The 14,883-nt window shown below is 43.8% G+C and overlaps 10 non-coding genes across 10 annotated transcripts; all 10 read right to left on the bottom strand.

Annotated features, from left to right (window-relative positions):
• Positions 1-26: 26 nt before the first annotated feature.
• On the bottom strand, positions 27-225 carry LOC141206309 (U2 spliceosomal RNA). Its single transcript, XR_012276945.1, has one exon. It is a non-coding gene; the product is annotated as a U2 spliceosomal RNA (small nuclear RNA).
• Positions 226-2,639: 2,414 nt separating this feature from the next.
• On the bottom strand, positions 2,640-2,830 carry LOC141206131 (U2 spliceosomal RNA). Its single transcript, XR_012276797.1, has one exon. It is a non-coding gene; the product is annotated as a U2 spliceosomal RNA (small nuclear RNA).
• A 1,115-nt stretch (positions 2,831-3,945) lies between these two features.
• On the bottom strand, positions 3,946-4,136 carry LOC141206663 (U2 spliceosomal RNA). The gene has a single exon (XR_012277210.1). It is a non-coding gene; the product is annotated as a U2 spliceosomal RNA (small nuclear RNA).
• A 1,115-nt stretch (positions 4,137-5,251) lies between these two features.
• Positions 5,252-5,442, bottom strand: LOC141206662 (U2 spliceosomal RNA). Its single transcript, XR_012277209.1, has one exon. It is a non-coding gene; the product is annotated as a U2 spliceosomal RNA (small nuclear RNA).
• A 1,112-nt stretch (positions 5,443-6,554) lies between these two features.
• LOC141206661 (U2 spliceosomal RNA) lies at positions 6,555-6,745 on the bottom strand. The gene has a single exon (XR_012277208.1). It is a non-coding gene; the product is annotated as a U2 spliceosomal RNA (small nuclear RNA).
• A 1,115-nt stretch (positions 6,746-7,860) lies between these two features.
• LOC141206660 (U2 spliceosomal RNA) lies at positions 7,861-8,051 on the bottom strand. The gene has a single exon (XR_012277207.1). It is a non-coding gene; the product is annotated as a U2 spliceosomal RNA (small nuclear RNA).
• Positions 8,052-9,166: 1,115 nt separating this feature from the next.
• Positions 9,167-9,357, bottom strand: LOC141206659 (U2 spliceosomal RNA). The gene has a single exon (XR_012277206.1). It is a non-coding gene; the product is annotated as a U2 spliceosomal RNA (small nuclear RNA).
• A 1,116-nt stretch (positions 9,358-10,473) lies between these two features.
• On the bottom strand, positions 10,474-10,659 carry LOC141206350 (U2 spliceosomal RNA). Its single transcript, XR_012276979.1, has one exon. It is a non-coding gene; the product is annotated as a U2 spliceosomal RNA (small nuclear RNA).
• A 2,599-nt stretch (positions 10,660-13,258) lies between these two features.
• Positions 13,259-13,449, bottom strand: LOC141206014 (U2 spliceosomal RNA). Its single transcript, XR_012276683.1, has one exon. It is a non-coding gene; the product is annotated as a U2 spliceosomal RNA (small nuclear RNA).
• Positions 13,450-14,564: 1,115 nt separating this feature from the next.
• LOC141206658 (U2 spliceosomal RNA) lies at positions 14,565-14,755 on the bottom strand. Its single transcript, XR_012277205.1, has one exon. It is a non-coding gene; the product is annotated as a U2 spliceosomal RNA (small nuclear RNA).
• Positions 14,756-14,883: the final 128 nt, after the last annotated feature.

Here is a 14,883-nt window from a genome sequence, read left to right as displayed (position 1 = left end):
TTCTGATTTTAGAAACTGCATTAAAGAAGGGGTGCACCGGTCCTGGAGATACTGCAATACCAGGTCAATGCGTGGAGTGGACAGAGCAAGCTCTTTTTCCATCTCCCTGTTCTAAAAATCCATTTAATATATGGTCCCCAGATAGGGGACGTATCAGATATTAAACTGATAAGAACAGATTTTTTTTTTTTTTTTTTCTTTTTTCCAAACACTCAGAAATTAAGTTTTATAATCTTAAATCATATATCACCAAACTCAAGATTTTAGTTCCATCATCGTGTTTAGATATTATATTTATATTTTTTCATTTGAATTAATATATATAAAGTTAAACATAACAATTCGTTTGCAGTTTCAACAGTTTCCAAACAAATCACAACTGACATTACTTCACCCGGTTTCCCAAACTAAATATCCCCTTTTTCTCTTTTACTTTCCTCCCAACAAAACCCCTTAACTTCTTTTCTTCCTCCTCATGCTCTAACCGCATCTGTTCCCAATCATACTCTTCCTCATCATCTCTGAAAGTCACCACCTTCTCCAACACTTTACCCTTTTCCTCTTTTACTTCTTTCTTTTCACCAGATACTTTCCTTGATCCACAATTTTCCTGTACCGTTACCTTTTTCTTCAATTTCACCTTTAAACTTTCAACTTCTTTTCCCTGCTTATTCTCCTCTATAATTATCGCATCAACTTCCTTCTTCATTTTATCACCAATATCTTCCTTTTGTCCTCCAAAGTTCTTTTCAAAAGTTCCTTTGCTGCTTTCCATGTAACAATACCCAGAACTCCCGTTTACCATAATCCTCCCATTATGCAAATTTTCTTCTCCTGTTGTCCACACCAAAAAACGTCTCTTTCCGTTCCAAATACCAACTTTGTTCCTGTATAATTTCTGAAACTTTACCATCTTACATTTAGATTCCAAAAAAACCATTATCTCCTCTATTTCCACAAACGGATTGTCCATGTAAATTATCACACTCTTCGGTTTCCCCATGAATGATGCACTTACTCCAATTTTCCCAGAATCCTCTTCACTCCAGCCTTTGAAAAAATGAATGCACTTTTCCTCAGAAACTAGAGTCACATCACAAACTTTACCTTGCTTTATTTCTTGCATACAGTAGATATCCTTCTCCAAAACTTCATATTTCCTCAAAATTTCCAGAATCCATTTTTCTTCCAAAAAAGTTTCTTCCGTCTCCCGTTTCACAAAAAAACGTAAGCATCTCTTCTTTTTCCAAAACTCCATCTCAACGATCCGTTTTCCTTCCGTTTTTTCCTTTTAATCCTCCAAATGTTGCCACCACAGCTATGTGTGGTGACAAGGTGATCGCCTCTCGTTGCCCAGGGACTAATCCGACTCCCTAATAGCAGCAGGGGGGTTTAGCTCCACCGATAAGTGTAGCGATCCCCCCAGGCCAAGGAGCCGGGTACCCCAAGCGCCTCCCAGCCAAGACCAAGGCAGAAACCGCTAGATCACTGCACTTGATCTTAGCCAAAAGGCCGAGAAGCGATAACCAGAATTGGTTTCAAACTACGGAGCCACCCAAGGATCCTGAAAAGTCCATTTGTGGAGATGAGCTCCTGGACTCCCGTTAAGAAGACATGTTGTCAACCTCTAGATCCCTTACATGCCTGCACTTTTCGGCTTGCTGCTGCTGCAATCCACGCGTTTTAGATCTGCATAACTCCACCTCTTTAAACACAGCACCTTCACCCCCTGCTGTTCCCACCCGCCTCAACACCGTTGGAAGGGAGGAGAACCAATTAAGGCGGGGGGTGGGGTGGAACGAGCAGCTGTCTACCCTTAGCAGGAGGGCTCCTGATTACATACCTCTCCTGCTGCTGCTGCTGCTGGCTGTCCAGCAGCAGACTGAAGGTGGCTGCTGCTGTGCACAGGTATATAAAGGCTCAGAGCCTATTATGACACGCGCAGCCAGCGTTCCATTGCCACATTCCATCTACTGCAGGCAGGATACCTGGCTGGCTGAATGTCACTGAGAAGCTCACAGAGACCGCCATAAGCAACAGTTTAACAGAATGCCACAGACTAATCAACCAAACTTTTTGGGTTGGGTTCTCTTTTATAGTCTGCAGGCATTAAATGAAAGAAGTCAGTGTTCCAGCAGAAGGAGACAACGTTTCAGAAAAGGCATTGTAGCAAACCAAAAAAGAAATTTTTAGCGCAGCAGAGTAACCAGCGCACATACCTGTTAGCTCAGGTGAGTTTAAAAGGCTGCTGTTGATAACAAGGGCATTTGCTAAATAGATGGTGTGTGTGCAACAATATACTGAAAGGTCAATTATATTGTGCAGCTTATCTCACCACCTGTAGTTATTTAGGTGAAAGCTCCAAAATGCTTGCCTAATATGTCTGTTTATCCAAAAGGAAGTAAAAAGGGAGAGCCAGAAAGATAGCATTGCATCACATTAAATGGCAATGCAATGCACAGTTGCTGAAGTTGAACCAAAATGAGCTTGTAATCTGGCTTCTGCAACTTTGAACATGAAAAATCCAATGAGGAGAAGAAAAGCAAAGCCAAAGAGTCCATCCCCAAATCCGACAAACAAGCAAAATGAACAAAAAACATTGAATTCAATTCTTTCTGATTTTAGAAACTGCATTAAAGAAGGGGTGCACCGGTCCTGGAGATACTGCAATACTAGGTCAATGCGTGGAGTGGACAGAGCAAGCTCTTTTTCCATCTCCCTGTTCTAAAAATCCATTTAATATATGGTCCCCAGATAGGGGACGTATCAGATATTAAACTGATAAGAACAGATACTACACTTGATCTTAGCCAAAAGGCCGAGAAGCGATAACCAGAATTGGTTTCAAACTACGGAGCCACCCAAGGATCCTGAAAAGTCCATTTGTGGAGATGAGCTCCTGGACTCCCGTTAAGAAGACATGTTGTCAACCTCTAGATCCCTTACATGCCTGCACTTTTCGGCTTGCTGCTGCTGCAATCCACGCGTTTTAGATCTGCATAACTCCACCTCTTTAAACACAGCACCTTCACCCCCTGCTGTTCCCACCCGCCTCAACACCGTTGGAAGGGAGGAGAACCAATTAAGGCGGGGGGTGGGGTGGAACGAGCAGCTGTCTACCCTTAGCAGGAGGGCTCCTGATTACATACCTCTCCTGCTGCTGCTGCTGCTGGCTGTCCAGCAGCAGACTGAAGGTGGCTGCTGCTGTGCACAGGTATATAAAGGCTCAGAGCCTATTATGACACGCGCAGCCAGCGTTCCATTGCCACATTCCATCTACTGCAGGCAGGATACCTGGCTGGCTGAATGTCGCTGAGAAGCTCACAGAGACCGCCATAAGCAACAGTTTAACAGAATGCCACAGACTAATCAACCAAACTTTTTGGGTTGGGTTCTCTTTTATAGTCTGCAGGCATTAAATGAAAGAAGTCAGTGTTCCAGCAGAAGGAGACAACGTTTCAGAAAAGGCATTGTAGCAAACCAAAAAAGAAATTTTAAGCGCAGCAGAGTAACCAGCGCACATACCTGTTAGCTCAGGTGAGTTTAAAAGGCTGCTGTTGATAACAAGGGCATTTGCTAAATAGATGGTGTGTGTGCAACAATATACTGAAAGGTCAATTATATTGTGCAGCTTATCTCACCACCTGTAGTTATTTAGGTGAAAGCTCCAAAATGCTTGCCTAATATGTCTGTTTATCCAAAAGGAAGTAAAAAGGGAGAGCTAGAAAGATAGCATTGCATCACATTACATGGCAATGCAATGCACAGTTGCTGAAGTTGAACCAAAATGAGCTTGTAATCTGGCTTCTGCAACTTTGAACATGAAAAATCCAATGAGGAGAAGAAAAGCAAAGCCAAAGAGTCCATCCCCAAATCCGACAAACAAGCAAAATGAACAAAAAACATTGAATTCAATTCTTTCTGATTTTAGAAACTGCATTAAAGAAGGGGTGCACCGGTCCTGGAGATACTGCAATACCAGGTCAATGCGTGGAGTGGACAGAGCAAGCTCTTTTTCCATCTCCCTGTTCTAAAAATCCATTTAATATATGGTCCCCAGATAGGGGACGTATCAGATATTAAACTGATAAGAACAGATACTACACTTGATCTTAGCCAAAAGGCCGAGAAGCGATAACCAGAATTGGTTTCAAACTACGGAGCCACCCAAGGATCCTGAAAAGTCCATTTGTGGAGATGAGCTCCTGGACTCCCGTTAAGAAGACATGTTGTCAACCTCTAGATCCCTTACATGCCTGCACTTTTCGGCTTGCTGCTGCTGCAATCCACGCGTTTTAGATCTGCATAACTCCACCTCTTTAAACACAGCACCTTCACCCCCTGCTGTTCCCACCCGCCTCAACACCGTTGGAAGGGAGGAGAACCAATTAAGGCGGGGGGTGGGGTGGAACGAGCAGCTGTCTACCCTTAGCAGGAGGGCTCCTGATTACATACCTCTCCTGCTGCTGCTGCTGCTGGCTGTCCAGCAGCAAACTGAAGGTGGCTGCTGCTGTGCACAGGTATATAAAGGCTCAGAGCCTATTATGACACGCGCAGCCAGCGTTCCATTGCCACATTCCATCTACTGCAGGCAGGATACCTGGCTGGCTGAATGTCGCTGAGAAGCTCACAGAGACCGCCATAAGCAACAGTTTAACAGAATGCCACAGACTAATCAACCAAACTTTTTGGGTTGGGTTCTCTTTTATAGTCTGCAGGCATTAAATGAAAGAAGTCAGTGTTCCAGCAGAAGGAGACAACGTTTCAGAAAAGGCATTGTAGCAAACCAAAAAAGAAATTTTAAGCGCAGCAGAGTAACCAGCGCACATACCTGTTAGCTCAGGTGAGTTTAAAAGGCTGCTGTTGATAACAAGGGCATTTGCTAAATAGATGGTGTGTGTGCAACAATATACTGAAAGGTCAATTATATTGTGCAGCTTATCTCACCACCTGTAGTTATTTAGGTGAAAGCTCCAAAATGCTTGCCTAATATGTCTGTTTATCCAAAAGGAAGTAAAAAGGGAGAGCTAGAAAGATAGCATTGCATCACATTACATGGCAATGCAATGCACAGTTGCTGAAGTTGAACCAAAATGAGCTTGTAATCTGGCTTCTGCAACTTTGAACATGAAAAATCCAATGAGGAGAAGAAAAGCAAAGCCAAAGAGTCCATCCCCAAATCCGACAAACAAGCAAAATGAACAAAAAACATTGAATTCAATTCTTTCTGATTTTAGAAACTGCATTAAAGAAGGGGTGCACCGGTCCTGGAGATACTGCAATACCAGGTCAATGCGTGGAGTGGACAGAGCAAGCTCTTTTTCCATCTCCCTGTTCTAAAAATCCATTTAATATATGGTCCCCAGATAGGGGACGTATCAGATATTAAACTGATAAGAACAGATACTACACTTGATCTTAGCCAAAAGGCCGAGAAGCGATAACCAGAATTGGTTTCAAACTACGGAGCCACCCAAGGATCCTGAAAAGTCCATTTGTGGAGATGAGCTCCTGGACTCCCGTTAAGAAGACATGTTGTCAACCTCTAGATCCCTTACATGCCTGCACTTTTCGGCTTGCTGCTGCTGCAATCCACGCGTTTTAGATCTGCATAACTCCACCTCTTTAAACACAGCACCTTCACCCCCTGCTGTTCCCACCCGCCTCAACACCGTTGGAAGGGAGGAGAACCAATTAAGGCGGGGGGTGGGGTGGAACGAGCAGCTGTCTACCCTTAGCAGGAGGGCTCCTGATTACATACCTCTCCTGCTGCTGCTGCTGGCTGTCCAGCAGCAGACTGAAGGTGGCTGCTGCTGTGCACAGGTATATAAAGGCTCAGAGCCTATTATGACACGCGCAGCCAGCGTTCCATTGCCACATTCCATCTACTGCAGGCAGGATACCTGGCTGTCTGAATGTCGCTGAGAAGCTCACAGAGACCGCCATAAGCAACAGTTTAACAGAATGCCACAGACTAATCAACCAAACTTTTTGGGTTGGGTTCTCTTTTATAGTCTGCAGGCATTAAATGAAAGAAGTCAGTGTTCCAGCAGAAGGAGACAACGTTTCAGAAAAGGCATTGTAGCAAACCAAAAAAGAAATTTTAAGCGCAGCAGAGTAACCAGCGCACATACCTGTTAGCTCAGGTGAGTTTAAAAGGCTGCTGTTGATAACAAGGGCATTTGCTAAATAGATGGTGTGTGTGCAACAATATACTGAAAGGTCAATTATATTGTGCAGCTTATCTCACCACCTGTAGTTATTTAGGTGAAAGCTCCAAAATGCTTGCCTAATATGTCTGTTTATCCAAAAGGAAGTAAAAAGGGAGAGCTAGAAAGATAGCATTGCATCACATTACATGGCAATGCAATGCACAGTTGCTGAAGTTGAACCAAAATGAGCTTGTAATCTGGCTTCTGCAACTTTGAACATGAAAAATCCAATGAGGAGAAGAAAAGCAAAGCCAAAGAGTCCATCCCCAAATCCGACAAACAAGCAAAATGAACAAAAAACATTGAATTCAATTCTTTCTGATTTTAGAAACTGCATTAAAGAAGGGGTGCACCGGTCCTGGAGATACTGCAATACCAGGTCAATGCGTGGAGTGGACAGAGCAAGCTCTTTTTCCATCTCCCTGTTCTAAAAATCCATTTAATATATGGTCCCCAGATAGGGGACGTATCAGATATTAAACTGATAAGAACAGATACTACACTTGATCTTAGCCAAAAGGCCGAGAAGCGATAACCAGAATTGGTTTCAAACTACGGAGCCACCCAAGGATCCTGAAAAGTCCATTTGTGGAGATGAGCTCCTGGACTCCCGTTAAGAAGACATGTTGTCAACCTCTAGATCCCTTACATGCCTGCACTTTTCGGCTTGCTGCTGCTGCAATCCACGCGTTTTAGATCTGCATAACTCCACCTCTTTAAACACAGCACCTTCACCCCCTGCTGTTCCCACCCGCCTCAACACCCTTGGAAGGGAGGAGAACCAATTAAGGCGGGGGGTGGGGTGGAACGAGCAGCTGTCTACCCTTAGCAGGAGGGCTCCTGATTACATACCTCTCCTGCTGCTGCTGCTGCTGGCTGTCCAGCAGCAGACTGAAGGTGGCTGCTGCTGTGCACAGGTATATAAAGGCTCAGAGCCTATTATGACACGCGCAGCCAGCGTTCCATTGCCACATTCCATCTACTGCAGGCAGGATACCTGGCTGGCTGAATGTCGCTGAGAAGCTCACAGAGACCGCCATAAGCAACAGTTTAACAGAATGCCACAGACTAATCAACCAAACTTTTTGGGTTGGGTTCTCTTTTATAGTCTGCAGGCATTAAATGAAAGAAGTCAGTGTTCCAGCAGAAGGAGACAACGTTTCAGAAAAGGCATTGTAGCAAACCAAAAAAGAAATTTTAAGCGCAGCAGAGTAACCAGCGCACATACCTGTTAGCTCAGGTGAGTTTAAAAGGCTGCTGTTGATAACAAGGGCATTTGCTAAATAGATGGTGTGTGTGCAACAATATACTGAAAGGTCAATTATATTGTGCAGCTTATCTCACCACCTGTAGTTATTTAGGTGAAAGCTCCAAAATGCTTGCCTAATATGTCTGTTTATCCAAAAGGAAGTAAAAAGGGAGAGCTAGAAAGATAGCATTGCATCACATTACATGGCAATGCAATGCACAGTTGCTGAAGTTGAACCAAAATGAGCTTGTAATCTGGCTTCTGCAACTTTGAACATGAAAAATCCAATGAGGAGAAGAAAAGCAAAGCCAAAGAGTCCATCCCCAAATCCGACAAACAAGCAAAATGAACAAAAAACATTGAATTCAATTCTTTCTGATTTTAGAAACTGCATTAAAGAAGGGGTGCACCGGTCCTGGAGATACTGCAATACCAGGTCAATGCGTGGAGTGGACAGAGCAAGCTCTTTTTCCATCTCCCTGTTCTAAAAATCCATTTAATATATGGTCCCCAGATAGGGGACGTATCAGATATTAAACTGATAAGAACAGATACTACACTTGATCTTAGCCAAAAGGCCGAGAAGCGATAACCAGAATTGGTTTCAAACTACGGAGCCACCCAAGGATCCTGAAAAGTCCATTTGTGGAGATGAGCTCCTGGACTCCCGTTAAGAAGACATGTTGTCAACCTCTAGATCCCTTACATGCCTGCACTTTTCGGCTTGCTGCTGCTGCAATCCACGCGTTTTAGATCTGCATAACTCCACCTCTTTAAACACAGCACCTTCACCCCCTGCTGTTCCCACCCGCCTCAACACCGTTGGAAGGGAGGAGAACCAATTAAGGCGGGGGGTGGGGTGGAACGAGCAGCTGTCTACCCTTAGCAGGAGGGCTCCTGATTACATACCTCTCCTGCTGCTGCTGCTGCTGGCTGTCCAGCAGCAGACTGAAGTTGGCTGCTGCTGTGCACAGGTATATAAAGGCTCAGAGCCTATTATGACACGCGCAGCCAGCGTTCCATTGCCACATTCCATCTACTGCAGGCAGGATACCTGGCTGGCTGAATGTCGCTGAGAAGCTCACAGAGACCGCCATAAGCAACAGTTTAACAGAATGCCACAGACTATTCAACCAAACTTTTTGGGTTGGGTTCTCTTTTATAGTCTGCAGGCATTAAATGAAAGAAGTCAGTGTTCCAGCAGAAGGAGACAACGTTTCAGAAAAGGCATTGTAGCAAACCAAAAAAGAAATTTTAAGCGCAGCAGAGTAACCAGCGCACATACCTGTTAGCTCAGGTGAGTTTAAAAGGCTGCTGTTGATAACAAGGGCATTTGCTAAATAGATGGTGTGTGTGCAACAATATACTGAAAGGTCAATTATATTGTGCAGCTTATCTCACCACCTGTAGTTATTTAGGTGAAAGCTCCAAAATGCTTGCCTAATATGTCTGTTTATCCAAAAGGAAGTAAAAAGGGAGAGCTAGAAAGATAGCATTGCATCACATTACATGGCAATGCAATGCACAGTTGCTGAAGTTGAACCAAAATGAGCTTGTAATCTGGCTTCTGCAACTTTGAACATGAAAAATCCAATGAGGAGAAGAAAAGCAAAGCCAAAGAGTCCATCCCAAAATCCGACAAACAAGCAAAATGAACAAAAAACATTGAATTCAATTCTTTCTGATTTTAGAAACTGCATTAAAGAAGGGGTGCACCGGTCCTGGAGATACTGCAATACCAGGTCAATGCGTGGAGTGGACAGAGCAAGCTCTTTTTCCATCTCCCTGTTCTAAAAATCCATTTAATATATGGTCCCCAGATAGGGGACGTATCAGATATTAAACTGATAAGAACAGATACTACACTTGATCTTAGCCAAAAGGCCGAGAAGCGATAACCAGAATTGGTTTCAAACTACGGAGCCACCCAAGGATCCTGAAAAGTCCATTTGTGGAGATGAGCTCCTGGACTCCCGTTAAGAAGACATGTTGTCAACCTCTAGATCCCTTACATGCCTGCACTTTTCGGCTTGCTGCTGCTGCAATCCACGCGTTTTAGATCTGCATAACTCCACCTCTTTAAACACAGCACCTTCACCCCCTGCTGTTCCCACCCGCCTCAACACCGTTGGAAGGGAGGAGAACCAATTAAGGCGGGGGGTGGGGTGGAACGAGCAGCTGTCTACCCTTAGCAGGAGGGCTCCTGATTACATACCTCTCCTGCTGCTGCTGCTGCTGGCTGTCCAGCAGCAGACTGAAGGTGGCTGCTGCTGTGCACAGGTATATAAAGGCTCAGAGCCTATTATGACACGCGCAGCCAGCGTTCCATTGCCACATTCCATCTACTGCAGGCAGGATACCTGGCTGGCTGAATGTCACTGAGAAGCTCACAGAGACCGCCATAAGCAACAGTTTAACAGAATGCCACAGACTAATCAACCAAACTTTTTGGGTTGGGTTCTCTTTTATAGTCTGCAGGCATTAAATGAAAGAAGTCAGTGTTCCAGCAGAAGGAGACAACGTTTCAGAAAAGGCATTGTAGCAAACCAAAAAAGAAATTTTAAGCGCAGCAGAGTAACCAGCGCACATACCTGTTAGCTCAGGTGAGTTTAAAAGGCTGCTGTTGATAACAAGGGCATTTGCTAAATAGATGGTGTGTGTGCAACAATATACTTGAAAGGTCAATTATATTGTGCAGCTTATCTCACCACCTGTAGTTATTTAGGTGAAAGCTCCAAAATGCTTGCCTAATATGTCTGTTTATCCAAAAGGAAGTAAAAAGGGAGAGCTAGAAAGATAGCATTGCATCACATTACATGGCAATGCAATGCACAGTTGCTGAAGTTGAACCAAAATGAGCTTGTAATCTGGCTTCTGCAACTTTGAACATGAAAAATCCAATGAGGAGAAGAAAAGCAAAGCCAAAGAGTCCATCCCCAAATCCGACAAACAAGCAAAATGAACAAAAAACATTGAATTCAATTCTTTCTGATTTTAGAAACTGCATTAAAGAAGGGGTGCACCGGTCCTGGAGATACTGCAATACCAGGTCAATGCGTGGAGTGGACAGAGCAAGCTCTTTTTCCATCTCCCTGTTCTAAAAATCCATTTAATATATGGTCCCCAGATAGGGGACGTATCAGATATTAAACTGATAAGAACAGATTTTTTTTTTTTTTTTTTTCTTAACACTCAGATTACAAGTACCATCTCGATTCCATACTTCTGAAAACGGTGATGGACCAAATCCATCATCGTGTCATTTTAAAACAAAAAAACATTATTTAATGCATATACAAAAAAAACAAAACAACAACCAGTATTTCCTCTCAGACACATAATATATAGAGGAAGGAAACAAAACACATTACTGCATTCCTCCCTTCAACGCATAATATGTTAGATACTCCAACAGTCCTTTCTCTTGCGAGAAAGATTCAAAGTTTGTATTCACATAATCTATCCATGTCCTTCCCACCTTATAGGTTTCAAAAAACCTCTCTTTATTTGCCTTCACACTTGCGATTACCTTTGGAAAAAAAGCTTCAAAACACACACCACTTCCCTTCATTTCCGCAATTCCTTTTTTAACTTTGTCCATTTCTTTATCAGCTTCCTCCTCTTCTGTTTGCCTCTGAACCTCTACCGTCTTCTTTTTTTCTTTCTTTTCCGCCTTTGCACTTTCCATCTTCTCCTTATTACTCTTTCTCTTTGGGCATTCCTTAAACCTATGCCCAATTTCCATACACAGGTTACACTTATTCCTTTCTACTGGACATGATTTAGAAACATGTCCTTCCGCTTTACACTTCCAACACTTTTCTGCAGTACAGTCTTCACGTTTATGACCATATACCTCACAAATTGAACAAAAGGAATCCATCCCATTAAAGAATAAATTCCCACTTACTTTACCAAGCTTAAACCTTTGAGGCGGGTAGGAAAAACTCCTATCCTTGTTCATGTTAAATTCCACAAAAAATTTCCACTTTCCCGTCCATACTCCGAATTCATTCATTACTTTACCTTTTGATACTACAGACTTGGCAAAACCACTCAAAAACGTGACAATGTCCTCTTCTGGAACCAGTGGTGAAAACATTTTCACTGTCACCATCTTTTCACTACTAAATACGTGACGTTGAAACCGAATTCCAACAAACTTCTCATGTCTCAATTCATCAAAAGAATCCATATAGTTCTCCAAAATCTTCCTAGACTCAAAAAACACGTCATAGACACCCTTTTGGGGATAATCCATAACTGCCACGATGTCTTCTTTATTCACCTTTGCGACACCCAAGATGATCTCCTTCATAATAAACCGAAAGTCCTTAACCTTCTGACAGTCTCTCCGGACAAAAATCCGGAAAGCGGTCTCCACACGTGCATGTTCTGGAACCTCCAACTTCGGCCACAACTCCGCCTCTGTTGCCATGATTCTCCAACAGAATGAGCGTAATCTCCACTCCAACACACAGAAGGAGCGAGTATGATCACTTCCCGTTGTCTGGGGACTAAGCCGACACGCCTATAGCAGCAAGGGGGTGAAGTCCCCACAATTAGGTAAGGACGATCCCCCAAGGCCGACGAGCCAGGTACCCTAGACACCTCCAACCAAAACCAAGGCAGCAATCGCTAAATCACTGCACTTGATCTTAGCCAAAAGGCCGAGAAGCGATAACCAGAATTGATTTCAAACTACGGAGCCACCCAAGGATCCTGAAAAGTCCATTTGTGGAGATGAGCTCCTGGACTCCCGTTAAGAAGACATGTTGTCAACCTCTAGATCCCTTACATGCCTGCACTTTTCGGCTTGCTGCTGCTGCAATCCACGCGTTTTAGATCTGCATAACTCCACCTCTTTAAACACAGCACCTTCACCCCCTGCTGTTCCCACCCGCCTCAACACCGTTGGAAGGGAGGAGAACCAATTAAGGCGGGGGGTGGGGTGGAACGAGCAGCTGTCTACCCTTAGCAGGAGGGCTCCTGATTACATACCTCTCCTGCTGCTGCTGCTGCTGGCTGTCCAGCAGCAGACTGAAGGTGGCTGCTGCTGTGCACAGGTATATAAAGGCTCAGAGCCTATTATGACACGCGCAGCCAGCGTTCCATTGCCACATTCCATCTACTGCAGGCAGGATACCTGGCTGGCTGAATGTCGCTGAGAAGCTCACAGAGACCGCCATAAGCAACAGTTTAACAGAATGCCACAGACTAATCAACCAAACTTTTTGGGTTGGGTTCTCTTTTATAGTCTGCAGGCATTAAATGAAAGAAGTCAGTGTTCCAGCAGAAGGAGACAACGTTTCAGAAAAGGCATTGTAGCAAACCAAAAAAGAAATTTTAAGCGCAGCAGAGTAACCAGCGCACATACCTGTTAGCTCAGGTGAGTTTAAAAGGCTGCTGTTGATAACAAGGGCATTTGCTAAATAGATGGTGTGTGTGCAACAATATACTGAAAGGTCAATTATATTGTGCAGCTTATCTCACCACCTGTAGTTATTTAGGTGAAAGCTCCAATATGCTTGCCTAATATGTCTGTTTATCCAAAAGGAAGTAAAAAGGGAGAGCTAGAAAGATAGCATTGCATCACATTACATGGCAATGCAATGCACAGTTGCTGAAGTTGAACCAAAATGAGCTTGTAATCTGGCTTCTGCAACTTTGAACATGAAAAATCCAATGAGGAGAAGAAAAGCAAAGCCAAAGAGTCCATCCCCAAATCCGACAAACAAGCAAAATGAACAAAAAACATTGAATTCAATTCTTTCTGATTTTAGAAACTGCATTAAAGAAGGGGTGCACCGGTCCTGGAGATACTGCAATACCAGGTCAATGCGTGGAGTGGACAGAGCAAGCTCTTTTTCCATCTCCCTGTTCTAAAAATCCATTTAATATATGGTCCCCAGATAGGGGACGTATCAGATATTAAACTGATAAGAACAGATACTACACTTGATCTTAGCCAAAAGGCTGAGAAGCGATAACCAGAATTGGTTTCAAACTACGGAGCCACGCAAGGATCCTGAAAAGTCCATTTGTGGAGATGAGCTCCTGGACTCCCGTTAAGAAGACATGTTGTCAACCTCTAGATCCCTTACATGCCTGCACTTTTCGGCTTGCTGCTGCTGCAATCCACGCGTTTTAGATCTGCATAACTCCACCTCTTTAAACACAGCACCTTCACCCCCTGCTGTTCCCACCCGCCTCAACACCGTTGGAAGGGAGGAGAACCAATTAAGGCGGGGGGTGGGGTGGAACGAGCAGCTGTCTACCCTTAGCAGGAGGGCTCCTGATTACATACCTCTCCTGCTGCTGCTGCTGCTGGCTGTCCAGCAGCAGACTGAAGGTGGCTGCTGCTGTGCACGGGTATATAAAGGCTCAGAGCCTATTATGACACGCGCAGCCAGCGTTCCATTGCCACATTCCATCTACTGCAGGCAGGATACCTGGCTGGCTGAATGTCGCTGAGAAGCTCACAGAGACCGCCATAAGCAACAGTTTAACAGAATGCCACAGACTAATCAACCAAACTTTTTGGGTTGGGTTCTCTTTTATAGTCTGCAGGCATTAAATGAAAGAAGTCAGTGTTCCAGCAGAAGGAGACAACGTTTCAGAAAAGGCATTGTAGCAAACCAAAAAAGAAATTTTAAGCGCAGCAGAGTAACCAGCGCACATACCTGTTAGCTCAGGTGAGTTTAAAAGGCTGCTGTTGATAACAAGGGCATTTGCTAAATAGATGGTGTGTGTGCAACAATATACTGAAAGGTCAATTATATTGTGCAGCTTATCTCACCACCTGTAGTTATTTAGGTGAAAGCTCCAAAATGCTTGCCTAATATGTCTGTTTATCCAAAAGGAAGTAAAAAGGGAGAGCTAGAAAGATAGCATTGCATCACATTACATGGCAATGCAATGCACAGTTGCTGAAGTTGAACCAAAATGAGCTTGTAATCTGGCTTCTGCAACTTTGAACATGAAAAATCCAATGAGGAGAAGAAAAGCAAAGCCAAAGAGTCCATCCCCAAATCCGACAAACAAGCAAAATGAACAAAAAACATTGAATTCAATTCTTTCTGATTTTAGAAACTGCATTAAAGAAGGGGTGCACCGGTCCTGGAGATACTGCAATACCAGGTCAATGCGTGGAGTGGACAGAGCAAGCTCTTTTTCCATCTCCCTGTTCTAAAAATCCATTTAATATATGGTCCCCAGATAGGGGACGTATCAGATATTAAACTGATAAGAACAGATACTACACTTGATCTTAGCCAAAAGGCCGAGAAGCGATAACCAGAATTGGTTTCAAACTACGGAGCCACCCAAGGATCCTGAAAAGTCCATTTGTGGAGATGAGCTCCTGGACTCCCGTTAAGAAGACATGTTGTCAACCTCTAGATCCCTTACATGCCTGCACTT

This window comes from Phyllobates terribilis, unplaced genomic scaffold (genome assembly GCF_046119375.1).
Source record: "Phyllobates terribilis strain yellow unplaced genomic scaffold, ASM4611937v1 Scaffold_142__1_contigs__length_4687701, whole genome shotgun sequence".
NCBI classification, from domain to species: Eukaryota; Metazoa; Chordata; class Amphibia; order Anura; family Dendrobatidae; genus Phyllobates; species Phyllobates terribilis.
The sequence above is the reverse complement of the archived record's forward strand: the minus strand, read 5'-3'. Positions and strand labels throughout refer to the sequence as shown.